This window comes from Brachionichthys hirsutus, chromosome 6 (genome assembly GCF_040956055.1).
Source record: "Brachionichthys hirsutus isolate HB-005 chromosome 6, CSIRO-AGI_Bhir_v1, whole genome shotgun sequence".
Lineage (NCBI taxonomy): Eukaryota > Metazoa > Chordata > Actinopteri > Lophiiformes > Brachionichthyidae > Brachionichthys > Brachionichthys hirsutus.
This window is the reverse complement of record NC_090902.1, coordinates 302,858-310,357: the sequence shown is the minus strand read 5'-3', so window position 1 is coordinate 310,357 and position 7,500 is coordinate 302,858. Positions and strand designations below refer to the sequence as shown.

At 54.9% G+C, this 7,500-nt stretch overlaps 1 pseudogene; it reads right to left on the bottom strand.

Annotated features, from left to right (window-relative positions):
* Positions 1–7,500, bottom strand: part of LOC137895136 (transcription factor COE3-like) — a 25,236-nt pseudogene that overhangs the window by 4,822 nt on the left and 12,914 nt on the right.

The following is a 7,500-nucleotide window of genomic DNA, read 5'->3' as shown; positions in this document are numbered from 1 at the left end:
GAGGGGAAGGAGGAGCGGGAAGAGCGGGAGGAGCGGGAGGAGGAGGAGGAGGAGCGGGAAGAGCGGGAGGAGCAGGAGGAGGGAGGGGAGGAGCGGGAAGAGCGGGAGGAGCGGGAGGAGCAGGAGGAGGAGCGGGAGGAGCGGGAAGAGGAGCGGGAGGAGCGGGAAGAGGAGCAGGAGGAGCGGGAAGAGGAGCGGGAAGAGCGGGAGGAGCGGGAGGAGGAGCAGGAGGAGCGGAAGGAGCGAAGGAGCGGGAGGAGTGGGAGGAGGAGGAGGAGCGGGAGGAGGAGCGGGAGGAGGAGGAGGAGCAGGAGGAGCGGGAAGAGCGGGAAGAGGAGCAGGAGGAGCGGGAGGAGGGGGAGGAGCGAAGGAGCGGGAGGAGGAGGAGGAGGAGCGGGAGGAGCGGGAAGTGCGGGAGGAGCGGGAAGTGCGGGAGGAGCGGGAGGAGCGGGAAGAGCGGGAGGAGCGGGAGGAGGAGCAGGAGGAGCGGGAGGAGCGGGAGGAGGAGCAGGAGGAGCGGGAGGAGGAGGAGGAGCGGGAGGAGAAGCAGGAGGAGCGGGAAGAGCGGGAGGAGCAGGAGGAGGAGCGGGAGGAGCGGGAAGAGCGGGAAGAGGAGCAAAGGAGCGGGAGGAGGAGGAGGAGGAGCGGGAGGAGCGGGAAGTGCGGGAGGAGCGGGAAGTGCGGGAGGAGCGGGAGGAGCGGGAAGAGCGGGAGGAGCGGGAGGAGGAGCAGGAGGAGCGGGAGGAGGAGGAGGAGCGGAGGAGAAGCAGGAGGAGCGGGAGGTGCGGGAGGAGCGGGAGAGGAGGAGGAGAGGAGGAGGAGGAGGCAGGAGGAGCGGGAAGTGCGGGAGGAGCGGGAGGAGGAGGAGGAGGAGGAGCGGGAGGAGCGGGAGGAGCGGGGAGGAGGAGCAGGAGGAGCGGGAGGAGCGGGAGGAGCGGGAGGAGGAGGAGAAGGAAGCGGGAAGAGCGGGAGGAGGGCAGGAGGAGCGGGAGGAGCGGGAGGAGCGGGGAGGAGCAGGAGGAGGAGCAGGAGGAGCGGGAGGAGCAGGAGGAGGAGGGAAGGCCGACCAATCAACAGCAGCCAAAACTGATCACCGCACAGATTTAACTTTTATTTAACAGACGTTACAGGAAGTCGACTCTTCATCCTCGAGAGATCAAAGGTCAAGAGTGGAAAAGAAGGAGGAAGGAAAGAAAGAAAAGGGAAGACGGAAGGAAGTGTCAAAGGTCAGCGTGACCCACCTGGTTGTTGTGGGGCATCCCGTACAGCGCCTCCACCAGGGTGCTCGCTTCAGCAGCACCTCCTGCAACAGGGGCGGAGTTAGTTCTATCGCAGGAGGCGTTTGAGACCGTCGTAAATCTGAACACGGTAACGTTTCAATCAGTGCCGCCGTCTGGCCCCGCCCCGCCCCGCCCCAAACAGAACCAACACACACCTGGACGGAAAACCAGGATAAACCAATCAGAGCCTCCAACCAGCAACAGGTGACAACAGTCTGGCACACACACACACACACACACACACACACACAAACACACACACACACACACACACACGCGCACATGCACACACACACACACGCACGCACGCACGCACGCACGCACGCACACACACACACACAAACACACACACACACACACACACACACACACACACGCACACACACACGCACGCACGCACGCACGCACGCACACACACACACACACACACACACACACACACACACACACACACACACACACACGCACACACACACTCTCTCTCTCTCTCTCTCGCCCGGGGCTGTTTTCCCATCATCCCACGGGAGAGGAAGCGTCCAATCAGAGCGCCTGCATCTCAGCAGGTCGCCATGGCGATAATTGTTCATAACAATAACAGCACTAATAAAGTGAGGAGAAAGGAAGGAAATAAAAGAGGAATGAAAGGAAGAATCGGGAAGGAAGGAAACAAGGGAAGAACAAAGAAAGGAAAGAAAGGAAATAAAAGAAAGCCATGGAGGAGGACAATAACCGGAAACAATAAAAGGATAATAAAGAAGGAAAGAACGGAAAACAAGAAAAAAGAACTCATCAGGAAAAACGTAAAGTGAGGAAGGAAGTGAAAAGAGAGGAAAGGTAAGAATGAACATTGGGAAGAAAGGAAGGAATAAAGAAAAGAAAGAAAGGAAACCTCCCAGGAGTGTGAACAGAGGTGAAGAAACAGAAGAAGAGGAAGAAGAGGAAGAAGAGGTGTCCCTGAGGAGCAGCAGTGTGGAGGTGGAGGCCTCTGGTGGAGCTCCCTGGGGTACTACAGCTCAGAGGGGGGGGGGAGGGGGATCATCATCATCATCATCATCATCATCATCATCATCATGAAGTCCATGTCTCTGCATGACCCAACCATCGATTAGAGTATTTTACTAAAACACAACAAGTATATTGATGATCAGTATTTTACAGGAAGAAGGTATTGATCTGACCCTCCTCCTCCTCCTCATCATCATTGATTTAGTCACAAATAGTACGGGGGGGGGGGGTTCTGTTCAGGTCCAGATCTCCATCAGCCCCCCCGACTACGGACCCAGAAGAACCAGAAAAGATCCAGAACCATCCGGATCAGACCCAGAACCATCCGGATCAGACCCAGAACCATCCAGATCAGATCCAGAACGATCCGGATCAGACCCAGAACCACCCGGCTCAGACCCAGAACCATCCGAATCAGACCCAGAAGCTTCTGGATCAGACCCAGAACCATCCGGATCAGACCCAGAACCATCCAGATCAGACCTAGAAGCTTCTGGATCAGACCAAGAACCATCCGAATCAGACCCAGAACCATCTGGATCAGACCCAGAACCATCCGGATCAGACCCAGAAGTTTCTGGATCAGGCCCAGAACCATCCGGATCAGACCCAGAACCATCTGGATCAGACCCAGAACCACCCGGATCAGACCCAGAAGCTTCTGGATCAGGCCCAGAACCATCTGGATCAGACCAAGAACCATCCGGATCAGACCCAGAACCATCCGGATCAGACCCAGAACCACCCGGATCAGACCCAGAAGCTTCTGGATCAGACCCAGAACCATCCGGATCAGACCGAGAAGCTTCTGGATCAGACCCAGAACCATCCGGATCAGACCCAGAACCATCCGGATCAGACCAAGAACCATCCGGATCAGACCGAGAAGCTTCTGGATCAGACCCAGAACCATCCGGATCAGACCAAGAACCATCCGGATCAGACCTAGAAGCTTCCGGATCAGACCCAGAACCATCCGGATCAGACCCAGAACCATCCAGATCAGATCCAGAACGATCCGGATCAGACCGAGAAGCTTCTGGATCAGACCAAGAACCATCCGAATCAGACCCAGAAGCTTCTGGATCAGACCCAGAACCATCCGGATCAGACCCAGAAGCTTCTAGATCAGGCCCAGAACCATCCGGATCAGACCCAGAACCATCCGGATCAGACCCAGAACCACCCGGATCAGACCCAGAAGCTTCTGGATCAGACCCAGAACCATCCGGATCAGACCCAGAAGCTTCTGGAGCACCTGAAGGAGGCGCAGCGGGACGAGACCCTGAAGATCAGGCTACCGATACGGGACCATCAGAGACCGACCAATCAGGAGGCCCGGTCTGAACAGGTGACCATCGTCATCCTCCAGAAAGGCGGAGCTCAACTTAAACCAACCAACAAGCATCTTTAACAGAACCGTCAGACGGCGCACAAACAGCGTCCATCTCCATGGTAACCGTCAGCCTGAACGCAGTTTAAGGCCTCTGCTGCTCCGTGTGCTAGCTGTCAGGGCAGCTAATTAGCTCCATGCGGCTACGCTACGCTACGCACACACGCGCACACGCACGCGCACGCACACGCACACGCACACACACACGCACACGCCACACACACACACACACACACACACACACGCACACACACACACACACACACACACGCACACGCACACGCACACGCACACACACACACACACACACACACACACACACACACACACACACACACACACACGCACACGCACACATTGGATTCCTGTCAGGGCGAGCAATCAGAGCGCTGAAAGGCCTCGAGGATCGATACAGTAAAGCACTGACTCCAGTCATCATCATCATCTTCATCTCTTATCACTGACCCACACCTCCGAGAGGAGGGGGTGGGTGTGGACACTCTGAAGGGGGTGCAGGTGCAGGGGGGGTTAGGGGTGTGTCTGTATGTGGGGCAACTCAGAGGAGGAAGCTCATCAGTGATGGCTGGTTCCTACATTTCCCATAAAGCATTGGACCAATGCCTCCATTCAACTAAAAGAAGGCAACACTGATGACATCACTGTGACATCATCAAAGTCATTTTCCTGCTCCGGAAACACAAAGCAGCCGTAGAAGGAAGTTAAATCAAACGAATGTGACATTTTAAATAAAGTTTTAGTGAAGACCTCCTCCTCCCTGGTTTCTGGTAGCCTCATTGGGAGGCTCATTGGGAGGTGGAGGAGGTGCTGGGTGAACAGGAGGAGCATCAGACAGCGGCCTTAACGATGATGAATGACCGGGAGCGCCGCTGATCTCCGTGTAACATGGCGTGGGAGGAGGTGGAGGAGGAGCAGCAGGAGGAGGAGCAGCATCCACATCAGAGGTTATCAGGTGTGGGACATGCGGGGGTTAATTCCTTCAGGAAATCTCCTCATTCATGAAGTGGGCCGGATTAATGATCCCTGAACGGACCGCTGGACACGCCCACATCCCAACGGGACGGGAACGGGGAACGCTCCGCCGGGAAACAAACCGAAAGGCTCAAAATGCTTGATTCCCCAAAAGCAGACGGGGGGGGGGGGGAGAGCTAATCCGTTACCTTTGAGCTAATCCGTTACCTTTGAGCTAATCCGTTACCTTTGAGCTAATCCGTTACCTTTGAGCTAATTCTTTAGCTTTGAGCTAATCCGTTACCTTTGAGCTAATTCTCTTTAGCTTTGAGCTAATCCGTTACCTTTGAGCTAATTCTCTTTAGCTTTGAGCTAATCCGTTACCTTTGAGCTAATTCTTTAGCTTTGAGCTAATCCGTTACCTTTGAGCTAATTCTCTTTAGCTTTGAGCTAATCCGTTACCTTTGAGCTAATTCTCTTTAGCTTTGAGCTAATCCGTTACCTTTGAGCTAATTCTCTTTAGCTTTGAGCTAATCCGTTACCTTTGAGCCTAATTCTTTAGCTTTGAGCTAATTCTTTAGCTTTGAGCTAATCCGTTACCTTTGAGCTAATTCTCTTTAGCTTTGAGCTAATCCGTTACCTTTGAGCTAATTCTTTAGCTTTGAGCTAATCCGTTAGCCATCAGGTTCGCTCTGCCTCCTACAAGAATCAATCGGTTCTGTCACGCCGCCTGTCCACAAACTAAACGCTACGCACGCCACATCTCTGCCCGCCCCCTGCAGAGCGCCGGCAGGTGAAAACAAAAGAGAAGCGACAGGCTGCGTTACCTGTCGCAGCTCAGTCACATGGTCCCGGCGGCGGCGGCCCAGCAGCCCCTTTGCTCCGGCGATCTTGTTCAAACCGCGGCGGAGGAACTCGTCTGTGGCCTCATTGAGGTTTCTTGTGAATAAATAAATATTTAAGCATGGGGCCGTCGTCGGGCCGTCGCCGCGGCTCGCCATTAGTATCCATTTACAAATAAACTGCTTTTCGGTGACTGGATCTCTCCGATGTCAACATTTTGATAAATGGGTTCAATTTGGCCGCCGCTTTGGGGTGTCGGAGCCCATCGGACGCCGGCGCCGCCGCCTCGGAGAGTCTGCCTCAGTTAGCGCCAACGCAATCCCTTCATGCTAACGGGGCAGGTGTGAGCCGCTGCATACAGATGGTCGTCGCCATGGAAACCGACATCGACAATAACAACAACTCGCATCGGCGAACGGGATGACAAAATAAAGGAGTGGACATCATCCGGACAAGCCAACAGCAGAACCGGGCCAGGACCGGGCCAGAACCGAAGCAGAACCGGGCCAGAACCGGAGCAGAACCGGGCCAGGACCGAAACAGAATCGGGCCAGGACCGGGCCAGAACCGGAGCAGAACCGGGCCAGAACCGGCCTCCTACTGATAACTTGATGCCTTCCTCCCTTCCTCTCTTCCTTCCTTGCTTTGTCTCTTCCTTCCTCCCTCCCCTCCCTTCCTCCCTTCCTCTCTTCCTTCCTTCCCTCCTCTCTCCCCTCCCTTCCTCCCTCCTCTCTTCCTTCCTTCCTCTCTTCCTTCCTCCCTCCTCTCTTCCTTCAACAACTCCCATCAGGCAGCCGCTTCTAACGAGCAGCAGCTCAGGTGTTCTACGGCAGCACAGGTGCATTGTGGGACTGACCTTAGGTAACCTCTCGGGGTCTCCCGGGTGGCGAGGGATGACCTTCTGTAGCCGCTGGAAGCCGTAGTCGATGGTCGGCTCGTTCAGGGCTACAAGGGAACAGAGGGGCGGGGTCAGGACCAGTGATGTCACAAAACTTTATTCACACGCACAGACAGTACATTCATACAAATAAAGTTTAGACACAGCAAACCTGCAGGTTGTTCAATGTCCATTCACAAAAAGAGAAAAGAAAAACGCGTCTAAGAGGAGTCACGTGAGCAGCTGCTCGTTTGTTTGTTTGTTGCTCAACGTTGGAATGTATGTTATTAGTTCAGTCGTCGTCTTGTCCCTCGTCTTGTCCTCGTTCTTGTCCTCATTCTTGTCCTCGTCTTGTCCTCGTTCTTGTCCTCGTTCTTGTCCTCGTTCTTGTCCTCGTCTTGTCCTCGTCTGTACCTGGACGTTCTCCTTCCTTATATTTAGAGCAGACAGACGTCGTTTCCTGCTGACCGTCTGAACATCAAAGGACCGGCGACTCCTCCAGACGCTCTCCGGTTGGTGAACGGGGCGAGCGAGCACTGTCGGCTGATGTCGCTCTCCCTTTCATCTCCCTCCTGTTTATTAAGTGTGAGGCCTCCTCCTCCTCCTCCTCCGTAATCAATCATTAATCATAAAAGGCTGTCCAATGTGACTTTGGGGACAATTTGTCCTCGATCCTGGCGACTCGTCTTCGTCACCGCTGGCTCTTGTATTCCGTAACGGTGACTGACACGCCGAACGCGGCGAGGAGACTAGCTCGTTTGTGCTAACACGCATAGCCGTGGCTTCATGAATAAGAATCAGGCAGCAGAGCGGGCCCCCCTCCAAAGGGCCCCCCTCCAAAGGGCCCGGCGCCGTTTCTTATTACCGTTGTAACAATATTTGTTTTCGTTCCTCGGGAACGCTAAATCCGATTTGTCGGAGTTCGTTTCAGAAGAGAAAGGCGCTTTCAGGCTGGGGCGGGGCCGACGTGTGAAGAGGTGAGGGACGCGGCTGCCATGTTGGATCTGTCCCCCCCCGGATGGCCTCGCAACGCCACCTATGTGCCAACTTAGAAGACGGGTGAAAAGCATTATGGGAAATGATGCAATCGAATAAAAAACCCATTTGGACTCCAGCAGAGAGAGAAAAACATT